The sequence below is a fragment of the Dama dama genome, chromosome 22 (assembly GCF_033118175.1).
Source record: "Dama dama isolate Ldn47 chromosome 22, ASM3311817v1, whole genome shotgun sequence".
Classification (NCBI taxonomy): domain Eukaryota; kingdom Metazoa; phylum Chordata; class Mammalia; order Artiodactyla; family Cervidae; genus Dama; species Dama dama.
In genome coordinates this window covers 44,836,011-44,853,611 of record NC_083702.1, presented here as the reverse complement: position 1 = coordinate 44,853,611, position 17,601 = coordinate 44,836,011, and the positions used below count along the sequence as shown (strand labels likewise).

General features: G+C 45.6%; 2 pseudogenes; one reads left to right on the top strand and one right to left on the bottom strand.

Annotated features, from left to right (window-relative positions):
* Positions 1-4,959: 4,959 nt before the first annotated feature.
* LOC133043117 (apolipoprotein L3-like) lies at positions 4,960-7,022 on the bottom strand (annotated as a pseudogene).
* Positions 7,023-7,504: 482 nt separating this feature from the next.
* Positions 7,505-14,308, top strand: LOC133043116 (zeta-crystallin-like; annotated as a pseudogene).
* The last annotated feature ends 3,293 nt before the right edge of the window (positions 14,309-17,601 follow it).

Sequence of the window (17,601 nt, the reverse complement as noted above, 5' to 3'; positions counted from 1 at the left end):
TCCTGAATCTGAACTGTTAGTTATAGTGTTTTCATAATGAAATATACAGCTTCTTTAATTATCAGGTTAAAGAATGGTTGGTCATAACACGTCTGCTGTCTCTCAGAAACACTGTCACTGTCTTTGGAGGGAGGGCTCTGCCCAGAGTCAGCTGTCATCACCAGTGTGAGGTCCAGAATAGCACCCTTTGGAAAAGAACAAGTTAATGTGAACTTCAAGGCATTTTTGAGAGATGGGAGCACGATATTAAAGATGCCCAGCACCAAGGCATGAGAGAAACATGAAACTGTCAGCAGAGGCTCTGCCCGGAGGCGCGCAGGTCCTGGGTGGCGGGCACATGTGTGCAGCACACCTCCCTGCCCGTCTCACCCACGTGGGACAGGACAGCAGGTGGGGACAGACAGCTGCAAGGTCTGGGCTCCCAGGGGGGTGGGTACACTGCCCTGGGCCAGGATGAGCTGTGCTACAGAAACACCACAGGTTTGCTTCACTTCCTCTGGGAACAGGACACCCTGCATTCTCCCGACCAATCAACCCAACATGGATCAGGGAGGAGGCTCAAGGCACCCAGAGGGCACCCCCAGGATGGCCCTTCCCAAGCAGGGTCCTCAGCCACTCTTCTGGTCTCTGGGCCCGGCTTCCTCCTGTTCTCCATGGGGGTGATACCACCTGCTCTCAGAGGGGGAGTGAGGTCTTGATGGGGACCCAGGTGATGGTGCTGACACAGCAATGGCCCAAGCCCAGGATCCGCAGGTGTGAATTTACCCTCAGCAAAGAGGAACAGGGAGTGGGATTCCAGTGAAGACTGGTGTCAGGGAGCAATGTTCCTAGAGGCCAGGGTCTCTATTGTACCTCCTTGTTTCCTGCACATATAGGACATACATACAGAATACTGAGAAAGGGGCCCAATGGAGCAGGAGAAGCACTAGCATCACGCTGGGGCCCTTCACCCCTGACATCACTGCAAGATGCAGCAGGTGCCTATGATTCGTGTTTGTCTCCAGCCGGGGAATTGGGCGGGGCACTTACTGTCGTGTGTGGGGTGGTTGGACCCAGAACAGCATGAGGAGAGTCATTTCTGTTGGTCTGAGAAGAGAGCACTTGTGCATCCAGGAAGCACTAAATCTGGAGCCTCTCTTCCTGAGACTTTCCTCCAGGGTTCAGGTCCCTGTTACTCATTCATCTTTCTCATCTTCCAGCCTGAGCTATTAGTCCGAGGATACAGTCCCCAGGCCCAAGTTATTCTGTCTCCTGGGAACTTGATTACACTTGAAACACTGAGATTCTAGATATTTGGACCTAAGCCCCTGCTCACGGGACCTCAGGGTCCAGACTGTGGGATCCTGGAGAGGGACATGTCCTGCTTCCTGTCCTCCCTGAACTGTGCACATTGGGGATGTCTTTCTATTCTCTGACCTGGGCTTCTTCCCTCCCAGTGCACGCTCTTCTGTGCTCACTTAGCCAGACTCAGTCTCTGTTGCTCAGAACCACAGGGCTCTCACCTGACACGCGTCACCGTGGAGTTGGATCAGCCACACAGTGAGCTCAATGGGGTCCAGCTCTAAGGGCTCCGGGAGATGGGGGGGACACTGATGGTTCTGTACCTGGTGCCTGAAACCTGCCCAGAGAAGTCTGTGCAGGATGGGAATTCTCCAGGAACTGAGGAAGAACTGATGAAGGAATGAACTCACATGTCTGAAGGTCAGGCAGGCGATGACCATGACTGCTGACATCTTAAAGAAGGAATGAGAGGAGCGGTTGGAGCCTCAGGAAAACAGGGCTGAGAGGGAGTCAGAGACATTGAGGAAAGTCTTCTGAGGGAGGTTTGAACAAAAGTGTGGAGAAGGCTCTGCAGCACGTGGGGAGGGACTTAGGAGATGTCCTGGGATTATTTCCAGGTCCTTCATCTCTGGCTTCCTGCCCTGGGCTCCAGGCATGGGAGACAGTTAGGTGCTCACATGCTCCACACGTGGAAAGCCAGAGAGTCGGTGTCCCATGGAGCAGGCCCGTGGGGGTGAGACAAACACCCAGATGCTCCCCTCTCCTCCATGGAGAGAAGGAGCCTAAGGCATCCATGAAGGCTCCTCAGAAGGTCCAGGCATGTGCAATCCCAGATGGGTGACCAGGTCAGAATATGGCCTTGGATGGACCTTCCCTCCTTCCTGCCCACTTCCAGAGCCCCTCAGTCCTGCTCCTGGGGATTGAGTGAGCCTGGCATCCAGTTCTGCCTTTGAGAGACCACAGGCTCCAACAGGCTAGGCTGCAGGGAGGCTTTGAGTGTATGTGCTCAGAGTCATGGGCCGCCATGGAGGAGGGGAAGCAGGTAGGGCTAAGATCAAGTCATTCTAGCCCCATGGGGGGAATAGGCAGGTGAGGCAGGGCAGTGCCCTGAGGTAAACACAAAAAGACTGTTCTGGAAGCTCCTGCAGGAGTCCTGCTGAAACATGAAGGCAGCCTGGGTGAGGTGTGTACGGTCTCTCTGCCCCTGTGTTTACAGCTGACCTCCTGCCTCATACCTGCACACAGCCCTCTGCTCCCAATCACCCCGGGTGCCTGTGTCCATTGTGGTCCCTGGGGCTGGGGGAGGAGTATCCCCGTGCTCAGCCCAAGTCAGATGACACGGGTTCCCCCGGGTGTCCCACGGGGACTGCAGGCCTCCAGGGTCTGCAGGGAAATGACTGAATGGGAGCCCAGCAGGCAGGCAGGAGGAGCCATGGAGGATGTGCTCCCTGAGATCCTGGGAGACAGGCTCATAGAGAAGGAGGTCAGGCATCGGAGCCCAGCTGAGCTCATCAATCAATGCAAGGAAGCCTCAGTGAATCAGCTCATATTTACTGAACTAAAGTCTGTAGAACACAATGTGGAGAGAGGCAGATGGTCCTAGAATACCTTGTTCAGCTTCATCCCCTACTGAGGAGGAAACTGAAGGTCAGACAGGCCTTGTCTGTTGGCCCCAGGCTGCTTGAGCTCCTTGACACACTGCATAGTTCCTTGACCTGTTGGTGCCTTCTGCTTTCATCTTTCTTTCTTTTTTTCCCAAATCAATCTCTGTTCCTACACAACACTGGGAATTTCATGGGAACTTCACTGGTCTCTCAGTGCACCCTGAACTCAAAGGGCACCTGGATACTTGTCAGATGTTCCATCCACTGTGTTCTCATCACTGACGCTGCCACCACCATCATCACCACCATTGTCATCAAGAAGTGACTGCCTGAAGTGCGATGTAGACCATTCTTCAAAGAAGATATATAGATGGCTAGCCAGCATATCTAAAGAGGCTGAACACTGCTAATTATTCAGTTCAGTTCAGCTCAGTTCAGTCACTCAGTGTTGTCCGACATTCGCGACCCCATGGACCACAGCACACCAGGCCTCCCTGTCCATCATCAACTCCTGGAGTGTACTCAAAGTCATCTCCACTGAGTCAGTGATGCCATCCAACCATCTCATCCTGTGTGTATGCTAATCAAAACTACTATAAGGGATCATCCCCTTACCAATCAGATGGGCCATCAAGTAAAAGTCTACAGACAATCAATATTGGAGATGATGTGGAGAAAAGGCAAGCCTCCTACATTGTTGCTGGGAATGTAAATTGGTGTGGTCGTTATGGAAAACAGTATAGAAGTTCCTTAAAAACTAAAAATAGAGCTATCATGTGATCCAGCAATCCCACTTCAGGGCATATATTTGGAAAAGAAAAAGTTCCAGTTTGAAAAGATACATGCACCCCATGTTCATAGCAGCACTGTTTACAATAGCCAAGACATGGAAGCAATCTAAATGTCTGTCAACAGTTGAAGGGATAAAGACATGTGGTACATACAAACAATGGAATATTACTCAGCCATAAAAAGGATGAATAATGCCTTTTGTAGTAACATGTATGGATCTAGAGGTGATCATACTAAGTGAAGTAAGTCAGGCAGAAAAGACAGACATATAATATCACTTATATGGAGAATCTAAGAAATAGTCTTGGTGGTTCCCTGGCGGTCTAGTGGTTAGAATTTGGTGGTTTTGCTGCTATGGCCACGTTTATCCCATGTTGGGGATCTGAGATCCCACAAACTGCTTGGCATGGCCAAAAAAAAGCATACAAATGAAATTATGAACAAACCAAAACAGACTCACAGTCATAGAAAACATAACTTGTTGTTATAAAACAGAGAGAGGGGTAAACTAGGAGTATGGGATTAACAGATGCACACTACCATACATAAAACAGATTAAAAAAACAAGGACTTTATGTACAACACAGGGAATAATATTCAGTATTTTATTATAATCTGTAATGAAAAAATTTAAAAGAATAGAGATATATACATAGATTATGTATAATTGAATCACTTCAATGTATACCTGAACTAACAGAATATTGTAAATCAACTCTACTTCAATTAAAGTAAAAGCAGACAAAAGAAGTCACAGCCTAATTAAGATAAAATCCTGGAATCAAAGGTGAGTTGTTGGAGAAGTAGGGCTCGAGACCACCACCAGGAGGAGACTCTTCTTGCTGGGTCGTCAAACCCTAGGAAGGGCAATAGAGCAGTCCCTGCTGCTTCTCCTGGATCCCAACAATCCTACCTCTCTATCTCCCATTTTCAACCCTTTTGTATTTCTGGTCTCTTGTTGCTAGTTCCCCTGCCTCTCCTTTTATTCTGCCCCCAGTGACTTCTTTAGTTCAACGTAACTGGTGTCTGATGGGAAGGGAGTTGGGGGAGAATGGATACATGTGTGTGTATGGCTGAGTCCTTCACTATCCACCTGAAACTATCACACCACTGTTAATCGCCTGTTCCTCAGTACAAAACAAAAAGTTCATAGGATGAAAAAATAAAAGGTTTCTCCCTCGGCCCCCGCCAATTCTCTAGTCCCCCTTCCTCCCTTAATCCAGGCTCCTCCTCTCTCCCCATCTATCACCTACAATCACCCCTTCCCTCCTGTGCCCAGCTGCAGAAATGCCAGTTTCCTAACCCTCAGCTCCAACAATTTTGTCTCACTCTCCTTTTTTCCCTAACAAGGTGCCTCTGCACCTTGACCCTGAATGTGTCCCTGGACCCTCAGTGCCCTGGGGGTGGTGGAGTTGGGTCCTCTTGCAGATGCTTATAGATCTGGGTGAGCTCCTCCAGCTTCCTTTCCAGCTCCCTGGCCTGCTGCCGCAGGTGTTCAGCTGATGCTGTCTTTGCGCCAGTATGCAGGTGCATTGACTCCTTCACCAGGAAGCCCACATCCACCAGGAGGAAGACATCTGCAGTGGCCGCACCCATAATTCGGCTCCTTTGGTAACTGCCGAAGCTGTGCCTTTGAATGTTGCCTCTACCTGCTGGATGGCTGGGGCTGAGATTCTCCCAGGGCTCACGAGGATGTTTGCATTGGCTGCAGAGTCAGGGTTGGCTTTGCCTGTCTCCATGGCGTGGATATTTCTTTCAAGGTGTTTCTCAGCTTTTGCCAATTTCTCTGTTGTGACAACAATGTGGGGGTTGCTCTTGAGTACCTCTAGGAGCACCTTCCATTTCTTGACACCAATTGACATCAATTGACTGGCTTTGTTTCCTGCTGATGACCTACTTACATGTTCCATGATGCTGGTGGACACAGCCGTCACAGCACTTGCTGCTCCCAGCCCTATCCCAGTGACTGAGAGTGCCACACTGGCCCCGGCTGTCACGGGTGCCAGAGCCAGGCCAAGGATGGTCAGGGCGCCAGATAAAGCGTCGGTGCTGTGGGTCACCACATTGGAGATGGTACAGTCCCTGTGGACTTTGTCTACATTGTCTGCAAGCTCCTGGAGCTTGCTTACGAGCTCCACCTGCTGCTGTGTCACCCAAGGAAACTTCTTCAGAAACCTCCTCCTGTCCAGCTGCTCTTTTGGGAGCATTTCCTGGTCCTTCCCAGCCAAGTCTCTTTTCAATTCATTCAGATATTCGTGTAGTGCATTCATGTCTTCCCTGTAACATGAAGGTCAAGGGGTTAGAAGGGCAATTTGCTTGTCTGTAAAATAGGTTCCAAAATTCTATTCTGCATACATACAGAGGTAGTACTATAAATTGATTAGAAGAGAAATTTACAAAAGTAAAATTTCGTCTTTCAACATTAAACACAGGTTTTATACCTTGTAGATGCTCCATACTTCTTCAATCCTCTAACAAAAAACAAAAGTCACCTTAGGATACTCGTCACTTAAGAGAGATATTTGATGGAATATCACTAGAAAGAAAATTCTTCCCAACAATCTTTTTAAATGTTAATATTGATTGAATACCGACTCTGTATCAGTCATTATGGGAAGATCGTTGCATGCAAGAGCTCAGTATCCTCACAATAAAACTGAACAGATGATGAAACCAAGGCAGACAATAGCTCAGTAACTAGTCCAAGGTCACATAACCTGCCCCTTCCTTACAGGTTTCATCGTTTCTCAACCTGAGGTTGTTTAATGACAGCAAATGACAAGGAGGAAACATTCCTCATGAGATACTGAGAAGGAACATCCTCGACCCCCACCATAGGGTCCTGCTTGGAGGAGGTGTGCCTGCTAGGAGAAACCTAGTCTGGTGCTGCGGGGTGTGGGTGACCTTCCTGACACACCGATCCACCTGTGGAGGTTACCTGGACAAACCAGCCTTCGCCTCAATTTTCCTCAGGAATTCAGTCAGCAGGAGAAGCAGTTCCTCTCTGCTGAGTATGTCCCAGAGACACTCAGCGACATCCTCAAAGAAGATCTCAATATCTAGATGAGAGGAAAGGGAATAAGGTTAGAAGAATTTGTGAAGAGAAAAGGGGAAAGTGTTAGTCCCTCAGGCCTATTTGACTTTTTGTGACCCTGTGGACTGTAGCTCGCCAGGCTCCTCTGGCCATGGGTTCTCCACGCAAGAATACTGGAGTGAGTAGCCATTCCCTCCTCCAGGGGATGTTCCCAACCTAGGGATAAAATCCAGATCTCCCACATTGCTGGCAGATTCTTTACTGTCTGAGTCACTGGGAAAGCGCAGGCAGAAGATTTTGTGGTGGATCATAAATGGTATTGGGTAGCTTTTTTTTTTTTTTAACCCTGTGTAACCTGGTGGAGGGCAAACAGATTTTGACAGTCCACTCTAGAACAGGTATCTAGATCACCATGGTGACAGAAGTTGAAGAGAGCTATTTGAGTTTTTTAATTTTGCCGATCCAAAGTGCTGAAGCTCCAATTGGATGTTGCTGTAGCAATTCTGAAAGACCACCAGGTTCTAACAAAGTCCAAGCATGTGGCGTAAACTCAGTGGACGTATATATTCATTCTGGCACTCACAGTATAAAACCACTTCTACCTTATACTCCTAGCTAAGATATGGCTGGGATGGTAGAAGCTGCTGGAGAGTATCTTCTTTCAAGAAAGGTGGCATTCACTACCAGGACAATCTCTCGAGGCTACGCTGAGTATGCTCTGGAATCCCATCACATTGTTTACACACTCCCCCCAAAGATTGGACTTTAAACAAGGAGCTGCCATCAGCATCTCATGTTTTACTGCTTATCGAGTCTGCTCCACAGTGCCCGTGTGAAAGCTGGAGAAAGTGTTCTGGGGCTAGTGGAGGAACTGGAAGAGCAGCAGGCCAAATGGTTAGAGCTTATGGCTTAAAGATTCTGGGCACAGCTACTACTGAGGAAGGACAAAAGATTGTTTTGCAAAATGGAGCTCACGAAGTGTTTAATCACAAAGATGCTAATCATATTGATAAAACTAAGAAATCTGTTGGTGAAAAAAGAGTTGATGTGATTATTGAAATGTTTGCTAATGTCAAACTTAGTGAAGATTTAAATTTTTTGTCACAGGGAGGACCAGTAATAGTTTTTCGCCGCAGAGGTGCCATTGAAATAAACCCGCAGGATCCACGACAAAGGAATCTAGCATAAAAGGAGTAGCTCTCCCTTCATCCTCCAAGGAGGAATTTCAGCAGTTTGCAGCAGCCCTCCAAGCTGGGATGAATTGGTTAGTTGAGACCAGTAATAGGTCCCCGGTATTCACTGGAGAAGGCGGCCCAGGCTCATGAAGATATCATTCACAGCAGTGGGGCTACAGGAAAAGTGATTCTTCTCTTAAAATCATTAATCCTGCCATTGATTTCCTGTGTAATTAAAAGGGTTCTTACCTTAGTTTTATGTAGACTGCATTTGCTCCGCTTAGCAATCATTTGATTCAGTGAGTTTCCTCTATTTAAAAAAACATTTATCTTAGGATTCATAGATGTTGGGGTACAGTTTATTTTATAGCTGGGAATATTCTTTATGCCTTCTACCTCTCATCAAAGAATAGTGGGAAATAGGATGTTAATCGTCACTTGGCATTGGAGGACATTATAGGAATTCCTAACCAATGCTTATCATTAATTCCATACCTTTGACTAAAACATGCTAATTCAAAAGAAGACTGCTTGATTCCCAAGGCTAGTTCTCTTTACAAACGTTCTTTAGTCTCTGATTAACCCAGAACTATACTGGACTCTGACGATTCTCTGAACTAAATGAGACCCCTTTTCTAAACTAATCTCATCTAGATCTACTGGTCTCTCGAGGGGCAAGTAAACCATGATTAGAGAAATCTGTTAGTTTTCCAATATTCCCCAATATTTTATGCTATTCACTAGGTTAATCATTGACTACCAATGATCCATGTACTCTCTAAGGACATCAGCCTTATAGTTGGGCTTCCCAGGTGGCGCTAGTGGTACAGAATCTGCCTGCCAGTGCAGGAGATGTGGGTTTGATCCCTGGGTCAGGAAGATCCCCTGGAGAAAGGCATGGCAACCCACTCCAGTATTCATGCCTGGAGAATCTCATGGACAGAGGAGCTTGGCGGGCTACATACAGTACCTAGGGTTGCAAAGAGTCGTACATGATGAAACGACTTAGCACATCAAGTGCATAGTTTCCAAATATATATGTATTTGTTGTTTCAACTTGTTTCTGACTGCGTGAAGGCCTTTAAGTCACAAATGGTGATTCAAGCTCCTCCAAGTACCACATCCTCTCCAACTATTACTTGGGGCCTCCTGGATCATAGATCCTCAATATGAGGGTAAGAAGAACATGCTGCCTCAACAGCTTAGGGTCTGTGTCCCTGGCCAGCTCAAAGCAGTCTGAACAGAATTGCCACCGCTTGTCCCTAGTAGCCATATTCTCCTAAATGAAAAGGGGGGAAATAAAGGATAACAGACAGGGAGGAAGGACAGGGCTCCCCAAGTGGCAGGAGGAAATAAACTGCTAGTGGCAGCTGTTATTTCCCCCTTATCTACATGAGATTAAAAGGTTCCTTGTAATCCTGTGTTGCCATGATGACACCTGGGGCCCCCTGAACTTAACTTTTCCTCAAACCTTGAGCTAACCAACGTGTATTTCTCATGGAAATGTTTTTCTTAAGCTGTGTTAATGAAACTATTCATTTGCTTGGAAATCTGCCTTTCTTCAAGATTCATGTCAATTGTTTTATAGCCACAGGTGAGTTCCCTTGTGCCATTCTATCTCAAAATGCATGTTGTGGGAGAGGAGCCTGGTGCAACACTCTCTGTCTGAGGCATTTCTTTTATCCGATTAGCAGCTTGCTATCAGGTATAAAACCACTAGACCATTCAGGTATGACCTAAATCAAATCCCTTATGACTATACAGTGGAAGTGAGAAATAGATTTAAGGGACGAGATCTGATAAACAGAGTGCCTGATTAACTATGGAAGGAGGTTCATGACATTGTACAGGAGACAGGGATCAAGACCATCCCCATGGAAAAGAAATGCAAAAAGGCAAAATGGTTGTCTGAGGAGGCCTTAGAAATAGCTGTGGAAAGAAGAGAAGTGAAAAGGAAAGGAGAAAAGGAAAGATATTCTCATTTGAATGCAGAGTTCCAAAGAATAGAAAGGAGAGATAAGAAAGACTTCCTCAGTGATCAATGCAAAGAAATAGAGGAAAACAACAGAATGGGAAAGACTAGAGATCTCTTCAAGAAAATTAGAGATACGAAGGGAACATTTCATGCAAAGATGGGTTCGATAAAGGAAAGAAATGGTATGGACCTAACAGAAGCAGAAGATATTAAGAAGAGGTGGCAACAATACACAGAAGAACTGTACAAAAAATATCTTCATGACCCAGATAATCACGATGGTGTGATCACTCACCTAGAGCCAGACATCCTGGAATGTGAAGTCAAGTCGGCCTTAGAAAACATCACTATGAACAAAGCTAGTGGAGGTGATGGAATTCCAGTTGAGCTATTTCAAGTCCTGAAAGATGATGTTGTCAAAGTGCTACACGCAATATACCAGCAAATTTGGAAAATTCAGCAGTGGCCACAGGACTGGAAAAGGTCTGTTTTCATTCCAATCCATAAGAAAGGCAATGCCAAAGAATGCTCAAACTACCACACAATTGTACTCCTCTCACATGCTAATAAAGTAATGCTCAAAATTCTCCAAGCTAGGCTTCAGCAATACATGAACCATGAACAGGCAGATGTTGAACCTGCTTTTAGAAAAGGCAGAGGAACCAGAGATCAAATTGCCAACATCTGCTGGATCATCAAGAAAGCAAGAGAGTTCCAGAAAAACATCTATTTCTGCTGTATTGACTATGCCAAAACCTTTGACTGTGTGCATCACAGTAAACTGTGAAAATTCTGAAAGAGATGGGCATACCAGACCACCTGACCTGCCTCTTGAGAAACCTATATGCAGGTCAGGAAGCAACAGTTAGAACTGGACATGGAACAACAGACTGGTTCCAGATAGGAAAAGGAGTATGTCAAGGCTGTATATTGTTACCCTGCTTATTTAACTTATATGCAGAGTACATCATGAGAAACGCTGGGCTGGATGAAGCACAAGCTGAAATCAAAATTGCCGGTAGAAATACCAATAAACTCAGATATGCAGATGACACCACCCTTATGGCAGAAAGTGAAGAGGAACTAAAAAGCCTCTTGATGAAAGTAAAAGAGGAGAGTGAAAATGTTGGCTTAAAGCTCAACATTCAGAAAACTAAGATCATGGCATCTGGTCCCATCACCTCATGGGAGATAGATGGGGAAACAGTGGAAACAGTGTCAGACTTTATTTTTGGGGGCTCCAATCACTGCACATGGTGATTGCAGCCATGAAATTAAAAGACACTTACTCCTTGGAAGGAAAGTTATGACCAACCTAGATAGCATGTTAAGAAACAGAGACATTACTTTGCCAACAAATGTCCATCTAGTCAAGGCTATGGTTTTTCCAGTGGTCATGTATGGATGTGAGAGTTGGACTGTGAAGAAAGCTGAGCACCAAAAAGTTGATGCTTTTGAACTGTGGTGTTGGAAAAAACTCTTGAGAGTCCATTGGACTGCAAGGAGATCCAGCCAGTCAATCCTAAAGAGATCAGTCCTGGGTGTTCATTGGAAAGACTGATGCTGAAGTTGAAACTCCCATACGTTGGCCACCTCATGCGAAGTGTTGACTCATTGGAAAAGATCCTGATGCTGGGAGGGATTGGGGGCAGGAGGAGAAGGGGACGACAGAGGATGAGATGGCTGGATGGCATCACCGACTCGATGGACATGAATTTGAGTAAACTCTGGGAGTTTGTGATGGACAGGGAGACCTGGTTTGCTGAGATTCATGGGGTTGCAAAGAGTCAGACACGACTGAGGGACGAACTAAACTGATCAGGTATATAATGCCTTGCTAAAAACTAGGAAGGGGGCACTCTCTCTGTCCCCTTCTGAAGTCTATGTTAGAAGCTTTCTCTATCCCATTTACACTTCAGTTAAACTCTATTTCAAAAAAGTTCTGAGTGATCCAGCCTTTTCTCTGGCTCCGGATTAAAGTCTTCTCCTTGGAGGCCAAGGATACCATATATTTGCTCGCAGCTCACGGAAGTAACCTTTCAGAGTTGTATCTATGTGTGACGGTGATCATATATTTTCATTTAAATTAATAAACAAAGTTTATGCCTTAAGAATGATCTGCTTTTGTTATCATAATATGATAACTCCAACAAATTCTAGAGCAAAATTTAAAAAAAAATGCTCTTTAGTATAAATTGTTAAAATTCATCTTCCTGAGGAGTGATCACCTGGGCACTGTTGGTAGAGTCACCTGCGTCATGGATGGACCTGCTTTTCCCGCCCTCACCCTCCAATTCACATGTTGACGTTTAACTCCCAGTGACTGTATTTGAAGTTTGGACCTTTAAAGAGACAATTGAGGTAAAATGAAGCCATAGGTGTGAGGCCCTAATCCAATAAGATTGTGGCCTTTATTAGAAAAGAAGAGACCAGATTCTCTCTCTTCCTGATGCCTCCTCCAGAGGAAAGGCCATGTGAGGACACAGTTAGAGGGTAGTTAGGAATTGCAAGCCAGGTGGAGAGGTCTCACCAGAAACCACCACTAGCTTGAATATCTTGGACTTCCAAACCTCCAGAATCATGATCTAATCCTGGGATTTACATGTCTTCAGGAATCTACAATTGTAATTTTTAGAAAGAGAACGAGGGCTTTCTAGGTGGTACAGTGGTAAAGAATTGGCCTGCCAGTGCAGGAGTCACAGGAATCATGGGTTTGATCCCTGGGTTGGGAAGATCCCCTGGAATAGGAGATGGCAACCCATTCCTAGTATTCTTGCCTGGAAAATCCCAAGAACAGGGGAGACAGGCGGGCTACAGTCATGAGGTCACACAGAATTGAACGGGACTGAACAGACGAGCACATGCACACACACAAAGAGAGAGAACACAGGCCTGTGTGTTTGTGAGTTACTTCTAGCAGAGACTGGCAGCACCCTGCAAATGAATGCTTCGTGTTTTGGCAGTGAAAAAAAAAAAAGAATATTCACATTAAATGGGATAAAGAATGTAATGAAAATAATTAACCTCAGATCAGTACAGGGCAAGATCACTGCTCAAATGAGTTACCAAAATCCCTGTGTGATTTCAGGGTCTAGAGGTTATGGAACTGAAGGTAAGATGTAGGCACTAGGATATATGTGTATATATATGGGGGGGCTGGGACACGATGTAAGATGTGTTTCCTGGTATGTGAACACACCGAGGCATTATTCTTATTTCACAGAAGAAGAAAGTGAGACAGGAGAAGGGACAACCCAAGGCCAGTGAGAAGAAAGCTCAGAGGTGGAACCCAAGGTCAAGTGTCAGACACTTCTTGGACGTGACTGAATCCTCCTTATTTTAAACTCCTGTCATTTTTTCATTCTGCGACTAGGGATTTTCCCAGCTAAATTTTGGTGGTGAGTACACTGCAGCTGGAGGAGAGCATGGCAACCCACTCCAATATCCTTCCCTGGAGAATCCCATGGACAGAGGGGCCTGGTGGGCTGCAGTCCTGGGGGTCGCAAAGCGTCGAGAACAACTGCGCAGCTAAGCAGAGGCTGCAGCAGCACACACAGAAGGAGAAGTCCAGTGCTGTATGCGTGAACTTATAGAACATTGTAAACCAATGTGACCTAATTCTAAAAAGGGTTTAGGACCACCCACCATTGAGTGAGACTGCTATGTGAGAGGATCCTAATCAGAGACACTCAGGATGGGCAGGGGAAGGGATCAACGAGGTGGAGGAGGGGTGGAGCCAGATGTGACCCTGTGAACAACCCGGTCACCCTTCCCCTCCAGGTGGGAGGTGGCACGGGTAGACTGGGGTTCAGTTCACTGTCCGCTGACTCTTGCAGAGCGGCTGGGTGAGCGGCTGGGTCAGAGCTGAAGGAATGGTGTCTACGGTGATGCCCCAGGGTCTGAGGGAGCAGGAGGAGGCTGGGCCAGGGAGAGGGTAGGAAGAGCTCCAGGGACCCTGGATGACCTCCCCTCACTGCCGTGCCTGGCCTTGGGGACTCTCTCTGCTGTCCCCCTCCCCATGGGCTGTCTTGACCTCACTTCTGAGTCACTTGCTAGAGGGCAGTGGGGGAGGAAGTGAGCACTTAGCAAGTGGATCCCCAAGGAAAGGACTGGGAAAGAAGCTCTGTGGACACACTCGCATTGGGGGAACTCCACGTGGCCCCCTGGGGGAGCTCCAGGATGCTTATCCATCCCCTTCTTGGTTCTTGATTCCTGTGTATGTTAACTCTGCCTGGAGGAACCACCCTCAATTCTGGGTCACATGTAGGAACTGGCCAGAAAAGAGGCAGCTGCTTACCTAAGTGGTCTCCGAGGTTTTCTGAGCTCATGATGGCAGCAGCAGGGTCTCAGAGATTTCCCTTCAGCTCCTTGTTTCCGTCAGGCTGGAAGGAGGTGTGACCTCACCCTTGGGGAAGAGAAAACAGAATGTGGACTCAATCACGAGTGAGCAGTGGCTTCAAGGAGCAGTGAGAGTTGAGGTCTCTGGTGGGTTCCCCTGGGATGGCCACCAGTGCCAGTGGGGGCTTAACCCAGCGTGGTTCTCCATCTCCTGGGCTCTGTAGGTCACTAGTTAAGGAAAGTTACTCATCTCCATCCAACTTCCTCCAAGTCATAGTCCTGTTATCTTGTTGGGTTACAAGGAGAAGATAATGACAGAGGAGACAGCCATCTATGAAGTTATAGGAGTAATAAAACCAGAGACGGACGAACAGATAGGAAGCAATACTCTAGAAATTACATGAGGTTGGAGCAACTCCGTTACTAACTGGTAATAGGTGATGTTGATCCAGTGTCTATGATGTGCAGGGTCCTGAAACTAATCTAACTTTAGGTCAGCCCAGTTTTTCACACTGGTGCCAGTGCCTGGACTTGAACCCAAGTCTTTCTGATCCAGATCCCAGGTTTGTGATGACTATGCTCTACTCCATTTAATATATGAAAATAATTACCTGAGGATATATGTTTATTGGTAAATGACTCTTCTCATTCTAAAATGATGTCTTGCCCCCCAGGCTCGAGTCTGCCTTGACAAAGTCCCTGGTGGTGCAATTCTGACAGCCCAGGTCTTCCTTGCTTCTGCAAGAGCCTTTATCTCACAAGGGCCTAGAGTCCCACCAGCCCCACCCCACTTCCTGTATCCCTGCCCTGCATGGCTGAGGACCCCGAATGGTGTCCCGTCCTCTCTGCTGTCCTCCCCTGACTGCTGGACTTTAGGTTGTCTCTAATACCTTGTGTAAATAATAAGAACATTCTCCTTGTATTAAAAACTTCACTCACATTTGAGATTGTTCCCTTAAGCTTTTTCTAGAAGTACAATTACTAAATCACAAGGCATCAATACCTAAAACATTTTCATACCTAGAGCCACACTGTTATGCAAACAAACTGTCATAACTTATGTTTGCACTCATAACATATGAGGGTGTCCTTCCTTTCAGACTTTCCCATTCTCAGTGGTCTTAAAAAAAAAAAAGCTTCAGGTCTTCATATATATAAAAAATTTATTTTGGTTCTGTATGTGATTATCTTGCCATGGGAGAAGAGGAGGGAAAGCAGATGTTGATTACATTTAGCTACTGTTTTCAAAAGGCAAAAGAGCCTTTGTCAACTCCTCCTCCTGAGACCTGACTGAAATGAGAGTAAAGGTACTTACAGGTATAATAACAGCTGCAGATAAGAGTGACTTGTGTTTGTGGTCATCGCTCTGCATTGGTATTGGCTCTGAAACTTTACCTATGATAACTTGTATGTTATTCTATTAACATTTGATATGTGTACATTGTATCCCCATCTACAGATAAGGAAGCTGAAGTACAGAAGTTTTATGATTTGGCCAAGGTCAGACGTCTTGCCCCTGGTAGACTGGATTCCTCCCCACTCACTGGGCTCAAGAACCATAGCCTCCCTCTTCTCCCTCTGCTGTTAATAAAAACAAGCATGGGGGCAACAGAAGACCAGAGTGTTCAACAAATGTTTGAAGACTCACTGGATGGAGAAGTGATAGCTGAATAAAGAGGAGTGCAGGAGAGGGAGAGAAACAGGGAGCGTGTTCACAGGAGAGAAGACTGGTCTGCTGGGCAGAGCCCCAGAGAGGGAGCAAGATGAGAGGAGGCCTAGGGGAGAGCAGGGGACAAGCTCACCAACCCCACATCCCATCCCACATTCACAGCAGCCTTCACTCTTCACCAGACTTTTAGAAGGTTACTTGAAGTTGAGGTGCAGGGAAAAACAATAGGTGGTGTGTTTGTGTAATTATGGAGGAAGATAAAGGATACCCACAAGAGAGATAGACATGGGATCCAGGAGTCAGGAACATCAAGCCAGCCAGAAGAGAATCCAAGGATTCCTGCTGGGCACACATCAGATTGAGAGAGAAACCAGTCCAGAATGGGATAAGAAGTCCAGAGTCTGTAGGGACAGGGGACTCGGTATCATATGAGGCACAGTTGGAAAGAAATGGAGGAAATGTTTAAGATAAATAGTGCAAGGGTGAAAACGAAGCCAATTAGAAACATCAGGAAGAAAGAAAGCTCTGCCCAGAAGAATGTGCAGCTTTTTGGTACAAGTTAGCTCTTAAAAAAATGTGTTAAAATGTCACAAATATGTAAACTCTCTTGTTTGATTTTTTAAAAATCTAATGTAAATTAATGTATGTCCAAGTCCTGGTTTTCCCATTTTGATTATTTTGGATGCTGTTTTAAAACTGAAGTACTGTTGATATATATAATATCTAGCAATTCAGTTAATCAATATAAAAACTAAAATACATTTCTAGAACTTGGGAGCTGAAGCTCTGAAGGGAAGAGTTGTTTACAAAACTAGGAGTAATGAAATAGTAGTTACAGTTGAGGGTATAACAAATAAATATGTAAGTAAAATGTTTAGAAGTGCAAAGCTTCCTAATAGAGGATACAGAATTAGAGAAATAATGATATAAGCAGAAGATGGGGAGAGGTATAGAAAAGAATAAAAATAAATGAAATCCTTATTTTTCTTAGTAAGAAATAAATAAATAATATACAAATTTTCAAATCAGAAAATGAAAAATGCAACACCTAATACTGATTCGCTGTTGTGGTTGGTGACACACCACTATGCACCAGGCACCTTTCCAATTGCTTGGTATGAATTCACTTGTTTTTAGTTCTCACAACAATCCTATAAGAAAGAAACTGAAGCCTAGAGAGGTTAAGTAAATTACTCAAAGCACACAGCTAGTGCTAGAGTCAGAATCCAAGCCCAGATTCCTGTGTCCTGAGCATGTTTTCACACGATTCCACCTCCCAATGTAGTAATATCATTTGTGTGTGTGTTAATCACTCAATGGGTCTGACTCTCTGTGACCCCGTGGACTGTAGCCCACCTGGTTCCTCTGTTTATGGAATTCTAGGCAAGAATACTGGAATGTGTTTCCATTTCCTTCTCCAAATATAATTTAAAGACATTGATTAACTATCTAAAGAAATAGCTGGATTTAGAAAAGGCAGAGGAACCAGAGATCACATTGCCAACATCCGCTGGATCATTAAAAAAGAAGAGAGTTCCAGAAAAACATCTACTTCTGCTGTATTGACTATACCAAAGCTTTTGAGTGTGTGGATCACAACAAACTGTGAAAAATTCTTAAAAGATGGGATTACCAGACCACCTGACCTGCCCTCTGAGAAATCTGTATGTAGGTCAGGAAGCAACAGTTAGAACTGGACTGGAAACAACAGACTGGTTCCAAATCGGAAAAAG